Source organism: Ascidiella aspersa, chromosome 2 (assembly GCF_963924565.1).
Source record: "Ascidiella aspersa chromosome 2, kaAscAspe10.2, whole genome shotgun sequence".
Lineage (NCBI taxonomy): Eukaryota > Metazoa > Chordata > Ascidiacea > Phlebobranchia > Ascidiidae > Ascidiella > Ascidiella aspersa.
The window spans coordinates 39,574,652-39,591,813 of NC_139448.1; the positions used below are offsets into that span (position 1 = coordinate 39,574,652).

Here is a 17,162-nt window from a genome sequence, read left to right on the forward strand (position 1 = left end):
CAGACTTGAAATCTGTTGTGGTCTGCCTGCGTAGGTTCGAATCCTGCCGACAATGATTAGATTTTTATTTTTGATTGACAAAAATAGAATTTGTTTTTGTTTCTTTTTGACAAAAGTTGTCGTGGCCGAGTGGTTAAGGCGACAGACTAGAAATCTGTTGGGCTCTGCCCGCGTAGGTTCGAATCCTGCCGACAACGATTTGATTTTTATTTTTGATTGACAAAAATAGAATTTGTTTTTGTTTCTTTTTGACATAAGTTGTCGTGGCCGAGTGGTTAAGGCGACAGACTAGAAATATGTTGGGCTCTGCCCGCGTAGGTTCGAATCCTGCCGACAACGAATATTTATTTTAATTCTTAAAATGACAAAAATAGAATTTGTTTTTGTTTCTTTTTGAAATAAGTTGTCGTGGCCGAGTGGTTAAGGCGACAGACTAGAAATCTGTTGGGCTCTGCCCGCTTAGGTTCGAATCCTGCCGACAACGAATATTTATTTTAATTCTTAAAGTGGCAAAAATACAATTTGTTTTTGTTTCTTTTTGACATAAGTTGTCGTGGCCGAGTGGTTAAGGCGACAGACTAGAAATCTTTTGGGCTCTGCCCGCGTAGGTTCGAATCCTGCCGACAACGAATATTTATTTTAATTCTTAAAGTGGCAAAAATACAATTTGTTTTTGTTTCTTTTTGAAATAAGTTGTCGTGGCCGAGTGGTTAAGGCGACAGACTAGAAATCTGTTGGGCTCTGCCCGCGTAGGTTCGAATCCTGCCGACAACGATTTGATTTTGATTTTTGAAGTAATAAAATACAATTTGTTTTTGTTTCTTTTTGAAATAAGTTGTCGCGGCCGAGTGGTTAAGGCGACATACAAGAAATCTGTTGGGCTCTGCCCGCGTAGGTTCGAATCCTGCCGACAACGAATATTTATTTTAATTCTTAAAGTGGCAAAAATACAATTTGTTTTTGTTTCTTTTTGAAATAAGTTGTCGTTGCCGAGTGGTTAAGTCGACAGACTAGAAATCTGTTGGGCTCTGCCCGCGTAGGTTCGAATCCTGCCGACAAAGAATATTTATTTTAATTCTTAAAGTGGCAAAAATACAATTTGTTTTTGTTTCTTTTTGACATAAGTTGTCGTGGCCGAGTGGTTAAGGCGACAGACTAGAAATCTATTGGGCTCTGCCCGCGTAGGTTCGAATCCTGCCGACAACGATTTGATTTTAATTCTTAAAGTGACAAAAATACAATTTTTTTTTGTTTCTTATTGACATAAGTTGTCGTGGCTGAGTGGTTAAGTCGACAGACTTGAAATCTGTTGGGCTCTGCCCGCGTAGTTTCGAATCCTGCCGACAACGAATATTTATTTTAATTCTTAAAGTGACAAAAATACAATTTTTTTTTGTTTCTTATTGACATAAGTTGTCGTGGCCGAGTGGTTAAGGCGACAGACTAGAAATATGTTGGGCTCTGCCCGCTTAGGTTCGAATCATGCCGACAACTAATATTTATTTTAATTCTTAAAGTGAATAAAATACAATTTGTTTTTTTTTCTTTTTTACATAAGTTGTCGTGGCCGAGTGGTTAAGGTGACAGACTAGAAATATTTTGGGCTCTGCCCGCGTAGGTTCGAATCCTGCCGACAACGAATATTTATTTTAATTCTTAAAGCGACAAAAATACAATTTGTTTTTGTTTCTAATTGACATAAGTTGTCGTGGCCGAGTGGTTAAGGCGACAGACTAGAAGTATGTTGGGCTCTGCCCGCTTAGGTTCGAATCCTGCCGACAACGAAAATTTATTTTAATTCTTAAAGTGGCAAAAATACAATTTTTTTTTTTCATTTTGAAACAAGTTGTCGTGGCCGAGTGGTTAAGGCGACATACTAGAAATCTGTTGGGCTCTGCCCGCGTAGGTTCGAATCCTGCCGACAACGATTTGATTTTTATTTTTAAAGTGATAAAAATACAAATGGTTTTTGTTTCTTTTTGACATAAGTTGTGGTGGCCGAGTGATTAAGGCGACAGACTAGAAATATGTTGGGCTCTGCCCGCTTAGGTTCGAATCCTGCCGACAACGAATATTTATGATAATTCTTAAAGTGACAAAAATACAATTTGTTTTTGTTTCTTATTGACATAAGTTGTCGTGGCCGAGTGGTTAAGGCGAAAGACTAGAAATATGTTGGGCTCTGCCCGCGTAGGTTCGAATCCTGCCGACAACGAATATTTATTTTAATTCTTAAAGTGACAAAAATACAATTTGTTTTAGTTTCTTTTTGACAAAGTTGTCGTGGCCGAGTGGTTAGGGCGACAGACTTGAAATCTGTTGGGCTCTGCCCGCGTAGGTTCGAATCCTGCCGACAACGAATATTTATTTTAATTCTTAAAGTGACAAAAATACAATTTGTTTTCGTTTCTTTTTGGCAAAGTTGTCGTGGCCTATTGGTTAAGGCGACAGACTTGAAATCTGTTGGGCTCTGCCCGCGTAGGTTCGAATCCTGCCGACAACGAATATTTATTTTAATTCTTAAAGTGACAAAAATACAATTTGTTTTTGTTTCTTTTTGGCAAAGTTGTCGTGGCCGAGTGGTTAAGGCGACAGACTTGAAATCTGTTGTGCTCTGCCTGCGTAGGTTCGAATCCTGCCGACAACGATTTGATTTTTATTTTTGATTGACAAAAATAGAATTTGTTTTTGTTTCTTTTTGAAATAAGTTGTCGTGGCCGAGTGGTTAAGGCGACAGACTAGAAATCTGTTGGGCTCTGCCCGCGTAGGTTTGAATCCTGCCGACAACGATTTGATTTTTATTTTTGAAGTGATAAAATACAATTTGTTTTTGTTTCATTTTGAAATAAGTTGTCGTGGCCGAGTGGTTAAGGCGACAGACTTGAAATCTGTTGTGCTCTGCCTGCGTAGGTTCGAATCCTGCCGACAACGATTTGATTTTTATTTTTGATTGACAAAAATAGAATTTGTTTTTGTTTCTTTTTGACATAAGTTGTCGTGGCCGAGTGGTTAAGGCGACAGACTAGAAATATGTTGGGCTCTGCCCGCGTAGGTTCGAATCCTGCCGACAACGAATATTTATTTTAATTCTTAAAATGATAAAAATAGAATTTGTTTTTGTTTCTTTTTGAAATAAGTTGTCGTGGCCGAGTGGTCAAGGCGACAGACTTGAAATCTGTTGGGCTCTGCCCGCGTAGGTTCGAATCCTGCCGACAACGATTTGATTTTTATTTTTGATTGACAAAAATAGAATTTGTTTTTGTTTCTTTTTGACATAAGTTGTCGTGGCCGAGTGGTTAAGGCGACAGACTAGAAATCTGTTGGGCTCTGCCCGCGTAGGTTCGAATCCTGCCGACAACGATTTGATTTTTATTTTTGATTGACAAAAATACAATTTGTTTTTGTTTCTTTTTGACATAAGTTGTCGTGGCCGAGTGGTTAAGGCGACAGACTAGAAATCTGTTGGGCTCTGCCCGCGTAGGTTCGAATCCTGCCGACAACGATTTGATTTTTATTTTTGATTGACAAAAATAGAATTTGTTTTTGTTTCTTTTTGAAATAAGTTGTCGTGGCCGAGTGGTTAAGGCGACAGACTTGAAATCTGTTGTGCTCTGCCTGCGTAGGTTCGAATCCTGCCGACAACGATTTGATTTTTATTTTTGATTGACAAAAATACAATTTGTTTTTGTTTCTTTTTGACATAAGTTGTCGTTGCCGAGTGGTTAAGGCGACAGACTAGAAATCTGTTGGGCTCTGCCCGCGTAGGTTCGAATCCTGCCGACAACGATTTGATTTTTATTTTTGATTGACAAAAATACAATTTGTTTTTGTTTCTTTTTGACATAAGTTGTCGTGGCCGAGTGGTTAAGGCGACAGACTAGAAATCTGTTGGGCTCTGCCCGCGTAGGTTCGAATCCTGCCGACAACGATTTTATTTTTATTTTTGATTGACAAAAATACAGTTGGTTTTTGTTTCTTTTTGACATAAGTTGTCGTGGCCTAGTGGTTAAGGCGACAGACTAGAAATCTGTTGGGCTCTGCCCGCGTAGGTTCGAATCCTGCCGACAACGATTTGATTTTTATTTTTGATTGACAAAAATAGAATTTGTTTTTGTTTCTTTTTGAAATAAGTTGTCGTGGCCGAGTGGTTAAGGCGACAGACTTGAAATCTGTTGGGCTCTGCCCGCGTAGGTTCGAATCCTGCCGACAACGATTTGATTTTTATTTTTGAAGTGATAAAATACAATTTGTTTTTGTTTCTTTTTGAAATAAGTTGTCGTGGCCGAGTGGTTAAGGCGACAGACTTGAAATCTGTTGTGCTCTGCCTGCGTAGGTTCGAATCCTGCCGACAACGATTTGATTTTTATTTTTGATTGACAAAAATAGAATTTGTTTTTGTTTCTTTTTGAAATAAGTTGTCGTGGCCGAGTGGTTAAGGCGACAGACTTGAAATCTGTTGTGCTCTGCCTGCGTAGGTTCGAATCCTGCCGACTACGATTTGATTTTTATTTTTGATTGACAAAAATACAATTTGTTTTTGTTTCTTTTTGACATAAGTTGTCGTGGCCGAGTGGTTAAGGCGACAGACTAGAAATCTGTTGGGCTCTGCCCGCGTAGGTTCGAATCCTGCCGACAACGATTTTATTTTTATTTTTGATTGACAAAAATACAATTTGTTTTTGTTTCTTTTTGACATAAGTTGTCGTGGCCGAGTGGTTAAGGCGACAGACTAGAAATCTGTTGGGCTCTGCCCGCGTAGGTTCGAATCCTGCCGACAACGATTTGATTTTTATTTTTGATTGACAAAAATAGAATTTGTTTTTGTTTCTTTTTGAAATAAGTTGTCGTGGCCGAGTGGTTAAGGCGACAGACTTGAAATCTGTTGGGCTCTGCCCGCGTAGGTTCGAATCCTGCCGACAACGATTTGATTTTTATTTTTGAAGTGATAAAATACAATTTGTTTTTGTTTCTTTTTGAAATAAGTTGTCGTGGCCGAGTGGTTAAGGCGACAGACTTGAAATCTGTTGTGCTCTGCCTGCGTAGGTTCGAATCCTGCCGACAACGATTTGATTTTTATTTTTGATTGACAAAAATAGAATTTGTTTTTGTATCTTTTTGAATTAAGTTGTCGTGGCCGAGTGGTTAAGGCGACAGACTAGAAATCTGTTGGGCTCTGCCCGCGTAGGTTCGAATCCTGCCGACAACGATTTGATTTTTATTTTTGATTGACAAAAATACAATTTGTTTTTGTTTCTTTTTGAATTAAGTTGTCGTGGCCGAGTGGTTAAGGCGACAGACTAGAAATCTGTTTGGCTCTGCCCGCGTAGGTTCGAATCCTACCGACAACGAATATTTATTTTAATTCTTAAAGTGGCAAAAATACAATTTGTTTTTGTTTCTTTTTGAAATAAGTTGTCGTGGCCGAGTGGTTAAGGCGACAGACTAGAAATCTGTTGGGCTCTGCCCGCGTAGGTTCGAATCCTGCCGACAACGAATATTTATTTTAATTCTTAAAGTGGCAAAAATACAATTTGTTTTTGTTTCTTTTTGAAATAAGTTGTCGTGGCCGAGTGGTTAAGGCGACAGACTAGAAATCTGTTGGGCTCTGCCCGCGTAGGTTCGAATCCTGCCGACAACGATTTGATTTTTATTTTTGATTGACAAAAATAGAATTTGTGTTTGTTTCTTTTTGACATAAGTTGTCGTGGCCGAGTGGTTATGGCGACAGACTAGAAATATGTTGGGCTCTGCCCGCGTAGATTCGAATCCTGCCGACAACGAATATTTATTTTAATTCTTAAAATGACAAAAATAGAATTTGTTTTTGTTTCTTTTTGAAATAAGTTGTCGTGGCCGAGTGGTTAAGGCGACAGACTAGAAATCTGTTGGGCTCTGCCCGCGTAGGTTCGAATCCTGCCGACAACGAATATTTATTTTAATTCTTAAAGTGGCAAAAATACAATTTGTTTTTGTTTCTTTTTGAAATAAGTTGTCGTGGCCGAGTGGTTAAGGCGACAGACTAGAAATCTGTTGGGCTCTGCCCGCGCAGGTTCGAATCCTGCCGACAACGAAAATTTATTTTAATTCTTTAAATGTCAAAAATACAATTTGTGTTTGTTTCTTTTTGAAATAAGTTGTCGTGGCCGAGTGGTTAAGGCGACAGTCTAGAAATCTGTTGGGCTCTGCCCGCGTAGGTTCGAATCCTGCCGACAACGAATATTTATTTTAATTCTTAAAGTGGCAAAAATACATATTGTTTTTGTTTCTTTTTGAAATAAGTTGTCGTGGCCGAGTGGTTAAGGCGACAGACTAGAAATCTGTTGGGCTCTGCCCGCGTAGGTTCGAATCCTGCCGACAACGAAAATTTATTTTAATTCTTAAAGTGGCAAAAATACAATTTGTTTTTGTTTCTTTTTGAAATAAGTTGTCGTGGCCGAGTGGTTAAGGCGACAGACTAGAAATCTTTTGGGCTCTGCCCGCGTAGGTTCGAATCCTGCCGACAACGATTTGATTTTTATTTTTGATTGACAAAAGTAGAATTTGTTTTTGTTTCTTTTTGACATAAGTTGTCGTGGCCGAGTGGTTAAGGCGACAGACTAGAAATCTGTTGGGCTCTGCCCGCGTAGGTTCGAATCCTGCCGACAACGATTTGATTTTTATTTTTGATTGACAAAAATAGAATTTGTGTTTGTTTCTTTTTGACATAAGTTGTCGTGGCCGAGTGGTTATGGCGACAGACTAGAAATATGTTGGGCTTTGCCCGCGTAGGTTCGAATCCTGCCGACAACGAATATTTATTTTAATTCTTAAAATGACAAAAATAGAATTTGTTTTTGTTTCTTTTCGAAATAAGTTGTCGTGGCCGAGTGGTTAAGGCGACAGACTAGAAATCTGTTGGGCTCTGCCCGCGTAGGTTCGAATCCTGCCGACAACGAATATTTATTTTAATTCTTAAAGTGGCAAAAATACAATTTGTTTTTGTTTCTTTTTGAAATAAGTTGTCGTGGCCGAGTGGTTAAGGCGACAGACTAGAAATCTGTTGGGCTCTGCCCGCGTAGGTTCGAATCCTGCCGACAACGATTTGATTTTTATTTTGATTGACAAAAATAGAATTTGTGTTTGTTTCTTTTTGACATAAGTTGTCGTGGCCGAGTGGTTATGGCGACAGACTAGAAATATGTTGGGCTCTGCCCGCGTAGGTTCGAATCCTGCCGACAACGAATATTTATTTTAATTCTTAAAATGACAAAAATAGAATTTGTTTTTGTTTTTTTTTGAAATAAGTTGTCGTGGCCGAGTGGTTAAGGCGACAGACTAGAAATCTGTTGGGCTCTGCCCGCGTAGGTTCGAATCCTGCCGACAACGAATATTTATTTTAATTCTTAAAGTGGCAAAAATACAATTTGTTTTTGTTTCTTTTTGAAATAAGTTGTCGTGGCCGAGTGGTTAAGGCGACAGACTAGAAATCTGTTGGGCTCTGCCCGCGCAGGTTCGAATCCTGCCGACAACGAAAATTTATTTTAATTCTTTAAATGTCAAAAATACAATTTTTTTTGTTTCATTTTGAAATAAGTTGTCGTGGCCGAGTGGTTAAGGCGACAGACTAGAAATCTGTTGGGCTTTGCCCGCGTAGGTTCGAATCCTGCCGACAACGAATATTTATTTTAATTCTTAAAATGACAAAAATAGAATTTGTTTTTGTTTCTTTTTGAAATAAGTTGTCGTGGCCGAGTGGTTAAGGCGACAGACTAGAAATCTGTTGGGCTCTGCCCGCGTAGGTTCGAATCCTGCCGACAACGAATATTTATTTTAATTCTTAAAGTGGCAAAAATACAATTTGTTTTTGTTTCTTTTTGAAATAAGTTGTCGTGGCCGAGTGGTTAAGGCGACAGACTAGAAATCTGTTGGGCTCTGCCCGCCTAGGTTCGAATCCTGCCGACAACGATTTGATTTTTATTTTTGATTGACAAAAATAGAATTTGTGTTTGTTTCTTTTTGACATAAGTTGTCGTGGCCGAGTGGTTATGGCGACAGACTAGAAATATGTTGGGCTCTGCCCGCGTAGGTTCGAATCCTGCCGACAACGAATATTTATTTTAATTCTTAAAATGACAAAAATAGAATTTGTTTTTGTTTCTTTTTGAAATAAGTTGTCGTGGCCGAGTGGTTAAGGCGACAGACTAGAAATCTGTTGGGCTCTGCCCGCGTAGGTTCGAATCCTGCCGACAACGAATATTTATTTTAATTCTTAAAGTGGCAAAAATACAATTTGTTTTTGTTTCTTTTTGAAATAAGTTGTCGTGGCCGAGTGGTTAAGGCGACAGACTAGAAATATGTTGGGCTCTGCCCGCGCAGGTTCGAATCCTGCCGACAACGAAAATTTATTTTAATTCTTTAAATGTCAAAAATACAATTTGTTTTTGTTTCTTTTTGAAATAAGTTGTCGTGGCCGAGTGGTTAAGGCGACAGACTAGAAATCTGTTGGGCTCTGCCCGCGTAGGTTCGAATCCTGCCGACAACGAATATTTATTTTAATTCTTAAAGTGGCAAAAATACATATTGTTTTTGTTTCTTTTTGAAATAAGTTGTCGTGGCCGAGTGGTTAAGGCGACAGACTAGAAATCTGTTGGGCTCTGCCCGCGTAGGTTCGAATCCTGCCGACAACGAAAATTTATTTTAATTCTTAAAGTGGTAAAAATACAATTTGTTTTTGTTTCTTTTTGAAATAAGTTGTCGTGGCCGAGTGGTTAAGGCGACAGACTAGAAATCTGTTGGGCTCTGCCCGCGTAGGTTCGAATCCTGCCGACAACGATTTGATTTTTATTTTTGATTGACAAAAGTAGAATTTGTTTTTGTTTCTTTTTGACATAAGTTGTCGTGGCCGAGTGGTTCAGGCGACAGACTAGAAATCTGTTGGGCTCTGCCCGCGTAGGTTCGAATCCTGCCCACAACGATTTGATTTTTATTTTGATTGACAAAAATAGAATTTGTGTTTGTTTCTTTTTGACATAAGTTGTCGTGGCCGAGTGGTTATGGCGACAGACTAGAAATATGTTGGGCTCTGCCCGCGTAGGTTCGAATCCTGCCGACAACGAATATTTATTTTAATTCTTAAAATGACAAAAATAGAATTTGTTTTTGTTTCTTTTTGAAATAAGTTGTCGTGGCCGAGTGGTTAAGGCGACAGACTAGAAATCTGTTGGGCTCTGCCCGCGTAGGTTCGAATCCTGCCGACAACGAATATTTATTTTAATTCTTAAAGTGGCAAAAATACAATTTGTTTTTGTTTCTTTTTGAAATAAGTTGTCGTGGCCGAGTGGTTAAGGCGACAGACTAGAAATCTGTTGGGCTCTGCCCGCGCAGGTTCGAATCCTGCCGACAACGAAAATTTATTTTAATTCTTTAAATGTCAAAAATACAATTTGTTTTTGTTTCTTTTTGAAATAAGTTGTCGTGGCCGAGTGGTTAAGGCGACAGACTAGAAATCTGTTGGGCTCTGCCCGCGTAGGTTCGAATCCTGCCGACAACGAATATTTATTTTAATTCTTAAAGTGGCAAAAATACATATTGTTTTTGTTTCTTTTTGAAATAAGTTGTCGTGGCCGAGTGGTTAAGGCGACAGACTAGAAATCTGTTGGGCTCTGCCCGCGTAGTTTCGAATCCTGCCGACAACGAAAATTTATTTTAATTCTTAAAGTGGCAAAAATACAATTTGTTTTTGTTTCTTTTTGAAATAAGTTGTCGTGGCCGAGTGGTTAAGGCGACAGACTAGAAATCTGTTGGGCTCTGCCCGCGTAGGTTCGAATCCTGCCGACAACGATTTGATTTTTATTTTTGATTGACAAAAGTAGAATTTGTTTTTGTTTCTTTTTGACATAAGTTGTCGTGGCCGAGTGGTTAAGGCGACAGACTAGAAATCTGTTGGGCTCTGCCCGCGTAGGTTCGAATCCTGCCCACAACGATTTGATTTTTATTTTTGATTGACAAAAATAGAATTTGTGTTTGTTTCTTTTTGACATAAGTTGTCGTGGCCGAGTGGTTATGGCGACAGACTAGAAATATGTTGGGCTTTGCCCGCGTAGGTTCGAATCCTGCCGACAACGAATATTTATTTTAATTCTTAAAATGACAAAAATAGAATTTGTTTTTGTTTCTTTTTGAAATAAGTTGTCGTGGCCGAGTGGTTAAGGCGACAGACTAGAAATCTGTTGGGCTCTGCCCGCGTAGGTTCGAATCCTGCCGACAACGAATATTTATTTTAATTCTTAAAGTGGCAAAAATACAATTTTTTTTGTTTCATTTTGAAACAAGTTGTCGTGGCCGAGTGGTTAAGGCGACATACTAGAAATCTGTTGGGCTCTGCCCGCCTAGGTTCGAATCCTGCCGACAACGATTTGATTTTTATTTTTAAAGTGATAAAAATACAAATGGTTTTTGTTTCTTTTTGACATAAGTTGTCGTGGCCGAGTGATTAAGGCGACAGACTAGAAATATGTTGGGCTCTGCCCGCTTAGGTTCGAATCCTGCAGACAACGAATATTTATTATAATTCTTAAAGTGACAAAAATACAAATGGTTTTTGTTTCTTTTTGACATAAGTTGTCGTGGCCGAGTGATTAAGGCGACAGACTAGAAATATGTTGGGCTCTGCCCGCGTAGGTTCGAATCCTGCCGACAACGAATATTTATTTTAATTCTTAAAGTGACAAAAATACAATTTGTTTTTGTTTCTTTTTGGCAAAGTTGTCGTGGCCGAGTGGTTAAGGCGACAGACTTGAAATATGTTGGGCTCTGCCCGCGTAGGTTCGAATCCTGCCGACAACGAATATTTATTTTAATTCTTAAAGTGACAAAAATACAATTTGTTTTTGTTTCTTTTTGGCAAAGTTGTCGTGGCCGAGTGGTTAAGGCGACAGACTTGAAATCTGTTGTGCTCTGCCTGCGTAGGTTCGAATCCTGCCGACAACGATTTGATTTTTATTTTTGATTGACAAAAATAGAATTTGTTTTTGTTTCTTTTTGAAATAAGTTGTCGTGGCCGAGTGTATAAGGCGACAGACTAGAAATCTGTTGGGCTCTGCCCGCGTAGGTTTGAATCCTGCCGACAACGATTTGATTTTTATTTTTGAAGTGATAAAATACAATTTGTTTTTGTTTCATTTTGAAATAAGTTGTCGTGGCCGAGTGGTTAAGGCGACAGACTTGAAATCTGTTGTGCTCTGCCTTCGTAGGTTCGAATCCTGCCGACAACGATTTGATTTTTATTTTTGATTGACAAAAATAGAATTTGTTTTTGTTTCTTTTTGACATAAGTTGTCGTGGCCGAGTGGTTAAGGCGACAGACTAGAAATATGTTGGGCTCTGCCCGCGTAGGTTCGAATCCTGCCGACAACGAATATTTATTTTAATTCTTAAAATGACAAAAATAGAATTTGTTTTTGTTTCTTTTTGAAATAAGTTGTCGTGGCCGAGTGGTTAAGGCGACAGACTAGAAATCTGTTGGGCTCTGCCCGCGTAGGTTCGAATCCTGCCGACAACGATTTGATTTTTATTTTTGATTGACAAAAATAGAATTTGTTTTTGTTTCTTTTTGACAAAAGTTGTCGTGGCCGAGTGGTTAAGGCGACAGACTAGAAATCTGTTGGGCTCTGCCCGCGTAGGTTCGAATCCTGCCGACAACGATTTGATTTTTATTTTTGATTGACAAAAATACAATTTGTTTTTGTTTCTTTTTGACATAAGTTGTCGTGGCCGAGTGGTTAAGGCGACACACTAGAAATCTGTTGGGCTCTGCCCGCGTAGGTTCGAATCCTGCCGACAACGATTTGATTTTTATTTTTGATTGACAAAAATAGAATTTGTTTTTGTTTCTTTTTGAAATAAGTTGTCATGGCCGAGTGGTTAAGGCGACAGACTAGAAGTATGTTGGGCTCTGCCCGCGTAGGTTTGAATCCTGCCGACAACGATTTGATTTTTATTTTTGAAGTGATAAAATACAATTTGTTTTTGTTTCATTTTGAAATAAGTTGTCGTGGCCGAGTGGTTAAGGCGACAGACTTGAAATCTGTTGTGCTCTGCCTTCGTAGGTTCGAATCCTGCCGACAACGAATATTTATTTTAATTCTTAAAGTGGCAAAAATACAATTTTTTTTGTTTCATTTTGAAACAAGTTGTCGTGGCCGAGTGGTTAAGGCGACATACTAGAAATCTGTTGGGCTCTGCCCGCCTAGGTTCGAATCCTGCCGACAACGATTTGATTTTTATTTTTAAAGTGATAAAAATACAAATGGTTTTTGTTTCTTTTTGACATAAGTTGTCGTGGCCGAGTGATTAAGGCGACAGACTAGAAATATGTTGGGCTCTGCCCGCTTAGGTTCGAATCCTGCAGACAACGAATATTTATTATAATTCTTAAAGTGACAAAAATACAATTTGTTTTTGTTTCTTATTGACATAAGTTGTCGTGGCCGAGTGGTTAAGGCGAAAGACTAGAAATATGTTGGGCTCTGCCCGCGTAGGTTCGAATCCTGCCGACAACGAATATTTATTTTAATTCTTAAAGTGACAAAAATACAATTTGTTTTTGTTTCTTTTTGGCAAAGTTGTCGTGGCCGAGTGGTTAAGGCGACAGACTTGAAATCTGTTGTGCTCTGCCTGCGTAGGTTCGAATCCTGCCGACAACGATTTGATTTTTATTTTTGATTGACAAAAATAGAATTTGTTTTTGTTTCTTTTTGAAATAAGTTGTCGTGGCCGAGTGGTTAAGGCGACAGACTAGAAATCTGTTGGGCTCTGCCCGCGTAGGTTTGAATCCTGCCGACAACGATTTGATTTTTATTTTTGAAGTGATAAAATACAATTTGTTTTTGTTTCATTTTGAAATAAGTTGTCGTGGCCGAGTGGTTAAGGCGACAGACTTGAAATCTGTTGTGCTCTGCCTTCGTAGGTTCGAATCCTGCCGACAACGATTTGATTTTTATTTTTGATTGACAAAAATAGAATTTTTTTTTGTTTCTTTTTGACATAAGTTGTCGTGGCCGAGTGGTTAAGGCGACAGACTAGAAATATGTTGGGCTCTGCCCGCGTAGGTTCGAATCCTGCCGACAACGAATATTTATTTTAATTCTTAAAATGACAAAAATAGAATTTGTTTTTGTTTCTTTTTGAAATAAGTTGTCGTGGCCGAGTGGTTAAGGCGACAGACTAGAAATCTGTTGGGCTCTGCCCGCGTAGGTTCGAATCCTGCCGACAACGATTTGATTTTTATTTTTGATTGACAAAAATAGAATTTGTTTTTGTTTCTTTTTGACAAAAGTTGTCGTGGCCGAGTGGTTAAGGCGACAGACTAGAAATCTGTTGGGCTCTGCCCGCGTAGGTTCGAATCCTGCCGACAACGATTTGATTTTTATTTTTGATTGACAAAAATACAATTTGTTTTTGTTTCTTTTTGACATAAGTTGTCGTGGCCGAGTGGTTAAGGCGACACACTAGAAATCTGTTGGGCTCTGCACGCGTAGGTTCGAATCCTGCCGACAACGATTTGATTTTTATTTTTGATTGACAAAAATAGAATTTGTTTTTGTTTCTTTTTGAAATAAGTTGTCATGGCCGAGTGGTTAAGGCGACAGACTTGAAATCTGTTGTGCTCTGCCTGCGTAGGTTCGAATCCTGCCGACAACGATTTGATTTTTATTTTTGATTGACAAAAATACAATTTGTTTTTGTTTCTTTTTGACATAAGTTGTCATGGCCGAGTGGTTAAGGCGACAGACTAGAAGTATGTTGGGCTCTGCCCGCGTAGGTTTGAATCCTGCCGACAACGATTTGATTTTTATTTTTGAAGTGATAAAATACAATTTGTTTTTGTTTCATTTTGAAATAAGTTGTCGTGGCCGAGTGGTTAAGGCGACAGACTTGAAATCTGTTGTGCTCTGCCTTCGTAGGTTCGAATCCTGCCGACAACGAATATTTATTTTAATTCTTAAAGTGGCAAAAATACAATTTTTTTTGTTTCATTTTGAAACAAGTTGTCGTGGCCGAGTGGTTAAGGCGACATACTAGAAATCTGTTGGGCTCTGCCCGCCTAGGTTCGAATCCTGCCGACAACGATTTGATTTTTATTTTTAAAGTGATAAAAATACAAATGGTTTTTGTTTCTTTTTGACATAAGTTGTCGTGGCCTAGTGATTAAGGCGACAGACTAGAAATATGTTGGGCTCTGCCCGCTTAGGTTCGAATCCTGCAGACAACGAATATTTATTACAATTCTTAAAGTGACAAAAATACAATTTGTTTTTGTTTCTTATTGACATAAGTTGTCGTGGCCGAGTGGTTAAGGCGAAAGACTAGAAATATGTTGGGCTCTGCCCGCGTAGGTTCGAATCCTGCCGACAACGAATATTTATTTTAATTCTTAAAGTGACAAAAATACAATTTGTTTTTGTTTCTTTTTGGCAAAGTTGTCGTGGCCGAGTGGTTAAGGCGACAGACTTGAAATATGTTGGGCTCTGCCCGCGTAGGTTCGAATCCTGCCGACAACGAATATTTATTTTAATTCTTAAAGTGACAAAAATACAATTTGTTTTTGTTTCTTTTTGGCAAAGTTGTCGTGGCCGAGTGGTTAAGGCGACAGACTTGAAATCTGTTGTGCTCTGCCTGCGTAGGTTCGAATCCTGCCGACAACGATTTGATTTTTATTTTTGATTAACAAAAATAGAATTTGTTTTTGTTTCTTTTTGGCAAAGTTGTCGTGGCCGAGTGGTTAAGGCGACAGACTTGAAATCTGTTGTGCTCTGCCTGCGTAGGTTCGAATCCTGCCGACAACGATTTGATTTTTATTTTTGATTAACAAAAATAGAATTTGTTTTTGTTTCTTTTTGAAATAAGTTGTCGTGGCCGAGTGGTTAAGGCGACAGACTAGAAATCTGTTGGGCTCTGCCCGCGTAGGTTTGAATCCTGCCGACAACGATTTGATTTTTATTTTTGAAGTGATAAAATACAATTTGTTTTTGTTTCATTTTGAAATAAGTTGTCGTGGCCGAGTGGTTAAGGCGACAGACTTGAAATCTGTTGTGCTCTGCCTTCGTAGGTTCGAATCCTGCCGACAACGATTTGATTTTTATTTTTGATTGACAAAAATAGAATTTGTTTTTGTTTCTTTTTGACATAAGTTGTCGTGGCCGAGTGGTTAAGGCGACAGACTAGAAATATGTTGGGCTCTGCCCGCGTAGGTTCGAATCCTGCCGACAACGAATATTTATTTTAATTCTTAAAATGACAAAAATAGAATTTGTTTTTGTTTCTTTTTGAAATAAGTTGTCGTGGCCGAGTGGTTAAGGCGACAGACTAGAAATCTGTTGGGCTCTGCCCGCGTAGGTTCGAATCCTGCCGACAACGATTTTATTTTTATTTTTGATTGACAAAAATAGAATTTGTTTTTGTTTCTTTTTGACAAAAGTTGTCGTGGCCGAGTGGTTAAGGCGACAGACTAGAAATCTGTTGGGCTCTGCCCGCGTAGGTTCGAATCCTGCCGACAACGATTTGATTTTTATTTTTGATTGACAAAAATACAATTTGTTTTTGTTTCTTTTTGACATAAGTTGTCGTGGCCGAGTGGTTAAGGCGACACACTAGAAATCTGTTGGGCTCTGCCCGCGTAGGTTCGAATCCTGCCGACAACGATTTGATTTTTATTTTTGAATGACAAAAATAGAATTTGTTTTTGTTTCTTTTTGAAATAAGTTGTCATGGCCGAGTGGTTAAGGCGACAGACTAGAAGTATGTTGGGCTCTGCCCGCGTAGGTTTGAATCCTGCCGACAACGATTTGATTTTTATTTTTGAAGTGATAAAATACAATTTGTTTTTGTTTCATTTTGAAATAAGTTGTCGTGGCCGAGTGGTTAAGGCGACAGACTTGAAATCTGTTGTGCTCTGCCTTCGTAGGTTCGAATCCTGCCGACAACGAATATTTATTTTAATTCTTAAAGTGGCAAAAATACAATTTTTTTTGTTTCATTTTGAAACAAGTTGTCGTGGCCGAGTGGTTAAGGCGACATACTAGAAATCTGTTGGGCTCTGCCCGCCTAGGTTCGAATCCTGCCGACAACGATTTGATTTTTATTTTTAAAGTGATAAAAATACAAATGGTTTTTGTTTCTTTTTGACATAAGTTGTCGTGGCCGAGTGATTAAGGCGACAGACTAGAAATATGTTGGGCACTGCCCGCTTAGGTTCGAATCCTGCAGACAACGAATATTTATTATAATTCTTAAAGTGACAAAAATACAATTTGTTTTTGTTTCTTATTGACATAAGTTGTCGTGGCCGAGTGGTTAAGGCGAAAGACTAGAAATATGTTGGGCTCTGCCCGCGTAGGTTCGAATCCTGCCGACAACGAATATTTATTTTAATTCTTAAAGTGACAAAAATACAATTTGTTTTTGTTTCTTTTTGGCAAAGTTGTCGTGGCCGAGTGGTTAAGGCGACAGACTTGAAATCTGTTGTGCTCTGCCTGCGTAGGTTCGAATCCTGCCGACAACGATTTGATTTTTATTTTTGATTGACAAAAATAGAATTTGTTTTTGTTTCTTTTTGAAATAAGTTGTCGTGGCCGAGTGGTTAAGGCGACAGACTAGAAATCTGTTGGGCTCTGCCCGCGTAGGTTTGAATCCTGCCGACAACGATTTGATTTTTATTTTTGAAGTGATAAAATACAATTTGTTTTTGTTTCTTTTTGACATAAGTTGTCGTGGCCGAGTGGTTAAGGCGACAGACTAGAAATATGTTGGGCTCTGCCCGCGTAGGTTCGAATCCTGCCGACAACGAATATTTATTTTAATTCTTAAAATGACAAAAATAGAATTTGTTTTTGTTTCTTTTTGAAATAAGTTGTCGTGGCCGAGTGGTTAAGGCGACAGACTAGAACTCTGTTGGGCTCTGCCCGCGTAGGTTCGAATCCTGCCGACAACGATTTGATTTTTATTTTTGATTGACAAAAATAGAATTTGTTTTTGTTTCTTTTTGACAAAAGTTGTCGTGGCCGAGTGGTTAAGGCGACAGACTAGAAATCTGTTGGGCTCTGCCCGCGTAGGTTCGAATCCTGCCGACAACGATTTGATTTTTATTTTTGATTGACAAAAATACAATTTGTTTTTGTTTCTTT

The 17,162-nt window shown here is 38.7% G+C and overlaps 69 non-coding genes across 69 annotated transcripts; all 69 read left to right on the top strand.

The window, feature by feature from the left end:
* The first annotated feature begins 115 nt into the window (after positions 1-115).
* Trnas-aga (transfer RNA serine (anticodon AGA)) lies at positions 116-197 on the top strand. The gene has a single exon. It is a non-coding gene; the product is annotated as a tRNA-Ser (tRNA).
* Positions 198-257: 60 nt separating this feature from the next.
* Positions 258-339, top strand: Trnas-aga (transfer RNA serine (anticodon AGA)). The gene has a single exon. It is a non-coding gene; the product is annotated as a tRNA-Ser (tRNA).
* Positions 340-402: 63 nt separating this feature from the next.
* Trnas-aga (transfer RNA serine (anticodon AGA)) lies at positions 403-484 on the top strand. Its single transcript has one exon. It is a non-coding gene; the product is annotated as a tRNA-Ser (tRNA).
* A 63-nt stretch (positions 485-547) lies between these two features.
* Trnas-aga (transfer RNA serine (anticodon AGA)) lies at positions 548-629 on the top strand. Its single transcript has one exon. It is a non-coding gene; the product is annotated as a tRNA-Ser (tRNA).
* A 63-nt stretch (positions 630-692) lies between these two features.
* Trnas-aga (transfer RNA serine (anticodon AGA)) lies at positions 693-774 on the top strand. Its single transcript has one exon. It is a non-coding gene; the product is annotated as a tRNA-Ser (tRNA).
* Positions 775-1,124: 350 nt separating this feature from the next.
* On the top strand, positions 1,125-1,206 carry Trnas-aga (transfer RNA serine (anticodon AGA)). The gene has a single exon. It is a non-coding gene; the product is annotated as a tRNA-Ser (tRNA).
* Positions 1,207-1,845: 639 nt separating this feature from the next.
* Positions 1,846-1,927, top strand: Trnas-aga (transfer RNA serine (anticodon AGA)). The gene has a single exon. It is a non-coding gene; the product is annotated as a tRNA-Ser (tRNA).
* Positions 1,928-2,277: 350 nt separating this feature from the next.
* On the top strand, positions 2,278-2,359 carry Trnas-uga (transfer RNA serine (anticodon UGA)). Its single transcript has one exon. It is a non-coding gene; the product is annotated as a tRNA-Ser (tRNA).
* Positions 2,360-2,421: 62 nt separating this feature from the next.
* Positions 2,422-2,503, top strand: Trnas-uga (transfer RNA serine (anticodon UGA)). Its single transcript has one exon. It is a non-coding gene; the product is annotated as a tRNA-Ser (tRNA).
* Positions 2,504-2,707: 204 nt separating this feature from the next.
* On the top strand, positions 2,708-2,789 carry Trnas-aga (transfer RNA serine (anticodon AGA)). The gene has a single exon. It is a non-coding gene; the product is annotated as a tRNA-Ser (tRNA).
* Positions 2,790-2,991: 202 nt separating this feature from the next.
* On the top strand, positions 2,992-3,073 carry Trnas-aga (transfer RNA serine (anticodon AGA)). Its single transcript has one exon. It is a non-coding gene; the product is annotated as a tRNA-Ser (tRNA).
* A 63-nt stretch (positions 3,074-3,136) lies between these two features.
* On the top strand, positions 3,137-3,218 carry Trnas-uga (transfer RNA serine (anticodon UGA)). Its single transcript has one exon. It is a non-coding gene; the product is annotated as a tRNA-Ser (tRNA).
* Positions 3,219-3,278: 60 nt separating this feature from the next.
* On the top strand, positions 3,279-3,360 carry Trnas-aga (transfer RNA serine (anticodon AGA)). Its single transcript has one exon. It is a non-coding gene; the product is annotated as a tRNA-Ser (tRNA).
* A 60-nt stretch (positions 3,361-3,420) lies between these two features.
* Trnas-aga (transfer RNA serine (anticodon AGA)) lies at positions 3,421-3,502 on the top strand. The gene has a single exon. It is a non-coding gene; the product is annotated as a tRNA-Ser (tRNA).
* A 202-nt stretch (positions 3,503-3,704) lies between these two features.
* On the top strand, positions 3,705-3,786 carry Trnas-aga (transfer RNA serine (anticodon AGA)). The gene has a single exon. It is a non-coding gene; the product is annotated as a tRNA-Ser (tRNA).
* Positions 3,787-3,846: 60 nt separating this feature from the next.
* Positions 3,847-3,928, top strand: Trnas-aga (transfer RNA serine (anticodon AGA)). Its single transcript has one exon. It is a non-coding gene; the product is annotated as a tRNA-Ser (tRNA).
* Positions 3,929-3,988: 60 nt separating this feature from the next.
* Positions 3,989-4,070, top strand: Trnas-aga (transfer RNA serine (anticodon AGA)). The gene has a single exon. It is a non-coding gene; the product is annotated as a tRNA-Ser (tRNA).
* Positions 4,071-4,130: 60 nt separating this feature from the next.
* Positions 4,131-4,212, top strand: Trnas-uga (transfer RNA serine (anticodon UGA)). Its single transcript has one exon. It is a non-coding gene; the product is annotated as a tRNA-Ser (tRNA).
* A 344-nt stretch (positions 4,213-4,556) lies between these two features.
* On the top strand, positions 4,557-4,638 carry Trnas-aga (transfer RNA serine (anticodon AGA)). The gene has a single exon. It is a non-coding gene; the product is annotated as a tRNA-Ser (tRNA).
* Positions 4,639-4,698: 60 nt separating this feature from the next.
* Positions 4,699-4,780, top strand: Trnas-aga (transfer RNA serine (anticodon AGA)). Its single transcript has one exon. It is a non-coding gene; the product is annotated as a tRNA-Ser (tRNA).
* A 60-nt stretch (positions 4,781-4,840) lies between these two features.
* On the top strand, positions 4,841-4,922 carry Trnas-uga (transfer RNA serine (anticodon UGA)). Its single transcript has one exon. It is a non-coding gene; the product is annotated as a tRNA-Ser (tRNA).
* Positions 4,923-5,124: 202 nt separating this feature from the next.
* On the top strand, positions 5,125-5,206 carry Trnas-aga (transfer RNA serine (anticodon AGA)). Its single transcript has one exon. It is a non-coding gene; the product is annotated as a tRNA-Ser (tRNA).
* A 60-nt stretch (positions 5,207-5,266) lies between these two features.
* Positions 5,267-5,348, top strand: Trnas-aga (transfer RNA serine (anticodon AGA)). Its single transcript has one exon. It is a non-coding gene; the product is annotated as a tRNA-Ser (tRNA).
* A 63-nt stretch (positions 5,349-5,411) lies between these two features.
* On the top strand, positions 5,412-5,493 carry Trnas-aga (transfer RNA serine (anticodon AGA)). The gene has a single exon. It is a non-coding gene; the product is annotated as a tRNA-Ser (tRNA).
* A 63-nt stretch (positions 5,494-5,556) lies between these two features.
* Trnas-aga (transfer RNA serine (anticodon AGA)) lies at positions 5,557-5,638 on the top strand. Its single transcript has one exon. It is a non-coding gene; the product is annotated as a tRNA-Ser (tRNA).
* Positions 5,639-5,843: 205 nt separating this feature from the next.
* On the top strand, positions 5,844-5,925 carry Trnas-aga (transfer RNA serine (anticodon AGA)). Its single transcript has one exon. It is a non-coding gene; the product is annotated as a tRNA-Ser (tRNA).
* A 63-nt stretch (positions 5,926-5,988) lies between these two features.
* Positions 5,989-6,070, top strand: Trnas-aga (transfer RNA serine (anticodon AGA)). Its single transcript has one exon. It is a non-coding gene; the product is annotated as a tRNA-Ser (tRNA).
* A 63-nt stretch (positions 6,071-6,133) lies between these two features.
* Positions 6,134-6,215, top strand: Trnas-aga (transfer RNA serine (anticodon AGA)). Its single transcript has one exon. It is a non-coding gene; the product is annotated as a tRNA-Ser (tRNA).
* A 63-nt stretch (positions 6,216-6,278) lies between these two features.
* On the top strand, positions 6,279-6,360 carry Trnas-aga (transfer RNA serine (anticodon AGA)). The gene has a single exon. It is a non-coding gene; the product is annotated as a tRNA-Ser (tRNA).
* A 63-nt stretch (positions 6,361-6,423) lies between these two features.
* Trnas-aga (transfer RNA serine (anticodon AGA)) lies at positions 6,424-6,505 on the top strand. The gene has a single exon. It is a non-coding gene; the product is annotated as a tRNA-Ser (tRNA).
* A 60-nt stretch (positions 6,506-6,565) lies between these two features.
* Trnas-aga (transfer RNA serine (anticodon AGA)) lies at positions 6,566-6,647 on the top strand. The gene has a single exon. It is a non-coding gene; the product is annotated as a tRNA-Ser (tRNA).
* Positions 6,648-6,852: 205 nt separating this feature from the next.
* Trnas-aga (transfer RNA serine (anticodon AGA)) lies at positions 6,853-6,934 on the top strand. The gene has a single exon. It is a non-coding gene; the product is annotated as a tRNA-Ser (tRNA).
* A 63-nt stretch (positions 6,935-6,997) lies between these two features.
* Trnas-aga (transfer RNA serine (anticodon AGA)) lies at positions 6,998-7,079 on the top strand. Its single transcript has one exon. It is a non-coding gene; the product is annotated as a tRNA-Ser (tRNA).
* Positions 7,080-7,283: 204 nt separating this feature from the next.
* On the top strand, positions 7,284-7,365 carry Trnas-aga (transfer RNA serine (anticodon AGA)). Its single transcript has one exon. It is a non-coding gene; the product is annotated as a tRNA-Ser (tRNA).
* A 63-nt stretch (positions 7,366-7,428) lies between these two features.
* On the top strand, positions 7,429-7,510 carry Trnas-aga (transfer RNA serine (anticodon AGA)). The gene has a single exon. It is a non-coding gene; the product is annotated as a tRNA-Ser (tRNA).
* Positions 7,511-7,572: 62 nt separating this feature from the next.
* On the top strand, positions 7,573-7,654 carry Trnas-aga (transfer RNA serine (anticodon AGA)). The gene has a single exon. It is a non-coding gene; the product is annotated as a tRNA-Ser (tRNA).
* A 63-nt stretch (positions 7,655-7,717) lies between these two features.
* On the top strand, positions 7,718-7,799 carry Trnas-aga (transfer RNA serine (anticodon AGA)). The gene has a single exon. It is a non-coding gene; the product is annotated as a tRNA-Ser (tRNA).
* A 63-nt stretch (positions 7,800-7,862) lies between these two features.
* Trnas-aga (transfer RNA serine (anticodon AGA)) lies at positions 7,863-7,944 on the top strand. The gene has a single exon. It is a non-coding gene; the product is annotated as a tRNA-Ser (tRNA).
* Positions 7,945-8,149: 205 nt separating this feature from the next.
* Trnas-aga (transfer RNA serine (anticodon AGA)) lies at positions 8,150-8,231 on the top strand. Its single transcript has one exon. It is a non-coding gene; the product is annotated as a tRNA-Ser (tRNA).
* A 63-nt stretch (positions 8,232-8,294) lies between these two features.
* On the top strand, positions 8,295-8,376 carry Trnas-aga (transfer RNA serine (anticodon AGA)). Its single transcript has one exon. It is a non-coding gene; the product is annotated as a tRNA-Ser (tRNA).
* Positions 8,377-8,439: 63 nt separating this feature from the next.
* Trnas-aga (transfer RNA serine (anticodon AGA)) lies at positions 8,440-8,521 on the top strand. Its single transcript has one exon. It is a non-coding gene; the product is annotated as a tRNA-Ser (tRNA).
* A 63-nt stretch (positions 8,522-8,584) lies between these two features.
* Positions 8,585-8,666, top strand: Trnas-aga (transfer RNA serine (anticodon AGA)). The gene has a single exon. It is a non-coding gene; the product is annotated as a tRNA-Ser (tRNA).
* A 63-nt stretch (positions 8,667-8,729) lies between these two features.
* Trnas-aga (transfer RNA serine (anticodon AGA)) lies at positions 8,730-8,811 on the top strand. The gene has a single exon. It is a non-coding gene; the product is annotated as a tRNA-Ser (tRNA).
* A 346-nt stretch (positions 8,812-9,157) lies between these two features.
* Positions 9,158-9,239, top strand: Trnas-aga (transfer RNA serine (anticodon AGA)). Its single transcript has one exon. It is a non-coding gene; the product is annotated as a tRNA-Ser (tRNA).
* A 63-nt stretch (positions 9,240-9,302) lies between these two features.
* Positions 9,303-9,384, top strand: Trnas-aga (transfer RNA serine (anticodon AGA)). Its single transcript has one exon. It is a non-coding gene; the product is annotated as a tRNA-Ser (tRNA).
* Positions 9,385-9,447: 63 nt separating this feature from the next.
* Trnas-aga (transfer RNA serine (anticodon AGA)) lies at positions 9,448-9,529 on the top strand. The gene has a single exon. It is a non-coding gene; the product is annotated as a tRNA-Ser (tRNA).
* Positions 9,530-9,592: 63 nt separating this feature from the next.
* Positions 9,593-9,674, top strand: Trnas-aga (transfer RNA serine (anticodon AGA)). The gene has a single exon. It is a non-coding gene; the product is annotated as a tRNA-Ser (tRNA).
* Positions 9,675-9,737: 63 nt separating this feature from the next.
* Trnas-aga (transfer RNA serine (anticodon AGA)) lies at positions 9,738-9,819 on the top strand. The gene has a single exon. It is a non-coding gene; the product is annotated as a tRNA-Ser (tRNA).
* Positions 9,820-9,879: 60 nt separating this feature from the next.
* On the top strand, positions 9,880-9,961 carry Trnas-aga (transfer RNA serine (anticodon AGA)). The gene has a single exon. It is a non-coding gene; the product is annotated as a tRNA-Ser (tRNA).
* A 205-nt stretch (positions 9,962-10,166) lies between these two features.
* Positions 10,167-10,248, top strand: Trnas-aga (transfer RNA serine (anticodon AGA)). The gene has a single exon. It is a non-coding gene; the product is annotated as a tRNA-Ser (tRNA).
* Positions 10,249-10,742: 494 nt separating this feature from the next.
* On the top strand, positions 10,743-10,824 carry Trnas-uga (transfer RNA serine (anticodon UGA)). Its single transcript has one exon. It is a non-coding gene; the product is annotated as a tRNA-Ser (tRNA).
* A 488-nt stretch (positions 10,825-11,312) lies between these two features.
* On the top strand, positions 11,313-11,394 carry Trnas-aga (transfer RNA serine (anticodon AGA)). Its single transcript has one exon. It is a non-coding gene; the product is annotated as a tRNA-Ser (tRNA).
* A 63-nt stretch (positions 11,395-11,457) lies between these two features.
* Trnas-aga (transfer RNA serine (anticodon AGA)) lies at positions 11,458-11,539 on the top strand. Its single transcript has one exon. It is a non-coding gene; the product is annotated as a tRNA-Ser (tRNA).
* A 60-nt stretch (positions 11,540-11,599) lies between these two features.
* Trnas-aga (transfer RNA serine (anticodon AGA)) lies at positions 11,600-11,681 on the top strand. Its single transcript has one exon. It is a non-coding gene; the product is annotated as a tRNA-Ser (tRNA).
* Positions 11,682-11,741: 60 nt separating this feature from the next.
* Positions 11,742-11,823, top strand: Trnas-aga (transfer RNA serine (anticodon AGA)). Its single transcript has one exon. It is a non-coding gene; the product is annotated as a tRNA-Ser (tRNA).
* Positions 11,824-12,743: 920 nt separating this feature from the next.
* Positions 12,744-12,825, top strand: Trnas-aga (transfer RNA serine (anticodon AGA)). The gene has a single exon. It is a non-coding gene; the product is annotated as a tRNA-Ser (tRNA).
* A 202-nt stretch (positions 12,826-13,027) lies between these two features.
* Positions 13,028-13,109, top strand: Trnas-aga (transfer RNA serine (anticodon AGA)). The gene has a single exon. It is a non-coding gene; the product is annotated as a tRNA-Ser (tRNA).
* A 63-nt stretch (positions 13,110-13,172) lies between these two features.
* Trnas-aga (transfer RNA serine (anticodon AGA)) lies at positions 13,173-13,254 on the top strand. The gene has a single exon. It is a non-coding gene; the product is annotated as a tRNA-Ser (tRNA).
* Positions 13,255-13,314: 60 nt separating this feature from the next.
* On the top strand, positions 13,315-13,396 carry Trnas-aga (transfer RNA serine (anticodon AGA)). Its single transcript has one exon. It is a non-coding gene; the product is annotated as a tRNA-Ser (tRNA).
* Positions 13,397-14,458: 1,062 nt separating this feature from the next.
* Trnas-uga (transfer RNA serine (anticodon UGA)) lies at positions 14,459-14,540 on the top strand. Its single transcript has one exon. It is a non-coding gene; the product is annotated as a tRNA-Ser (tRNA).
* Positions 14,541-14,885: 345 nt separating this feature from the next.
* Positions 14,886-14,967, top strand: Trnas-aga (transfer RNA serine (anticodon AGA)). Its single transcript has one exon. It is a non-coding gene; the product is annotated as a tRNA-Ser (tRNA).
* Positions 14,968-15,169: 202 nt separating this feature from the next.
* On the top strand, positions 15,170-15,251 carry Trnas-aga (transfer RNA serine (anticodon AGA)). Its single transcript has one exon. It is a non-coding gene; the product is annotated as a tRNA-Ser (tRNA).
* Positions 15,252-15,314: 63 nt separating this feature from the next.
* On the top strand, positions 15,315-15,396 carry Trnas-aga (transfer RNA serine (anticodon AGA)). Its single transcript has one exon. It is a non-coding gene; the product is annotated as a tRNA-Ser (tRNA).
* Positions 15,397-15,456: 60 nt separating this feature from the next.
* Trnas-aga (transfer RNA serine (anticodon AGA)) lies at positions 15,457-15,538 on the top strand. Its single transcript has one exon. It is a non-coding gene; the product is annotated as a tRNA-Ser (tRNA).
* Positions 15,539-15,598: 60 nt separating this feature from the next.
* Trnas-aga (transfer RNA serine (anticodon AGA)) lies at positions 15,599-15,680 on the top strand. Its single transcript has one exon. It is a non-coding gene; the product is annotated as a tRNA-Ser (tRNA).
* Positions 15,681-16,600: 920 nt separating this feature from the next.
* On the top strand, positions 16,601-16,682 carry Trnas-aga (transfer RNA serine (anticodon AGA)). Its single transcript has one exon. It is a non-coding gene; the product is annotated as a tRNA-Ser (tRNA).
* A 60-nt stretch (positions 16,683-16,742) lies between these two features.
* Positions 16,743-16,824, top strand: Trnas-aga (transfer RNA serine (anticodon AGA)). Its single transcript has one exon. It is a non-coding gene; the product is annotated as a tRNA-Ser (tRNA).
* A 63-nt stretch (positions 16,825-16,887) lies between these two features.
* Trnas-aga (transfer RNA serine (anticodon AGA)) lies at positions 16,888-16,969 on the top strand. The gene has a single exon. It is a non-coding gene; the product is annotated as a tRNA-Ser (tRNA).
* Positions 16,970-17,029: 60 nt separating this feature from the next.
* Positions 17,030-17,111, top strand: Trnas-aga (transfer RNA serine (anticodon AGA)). The gene has a single exon. It is a non-coding gene; the product is annotated as a tRNA-Ser (tRNA).
* The last annotated feature ends 51 nt before the right edge of the window (positions 17,112-17,162 follow it).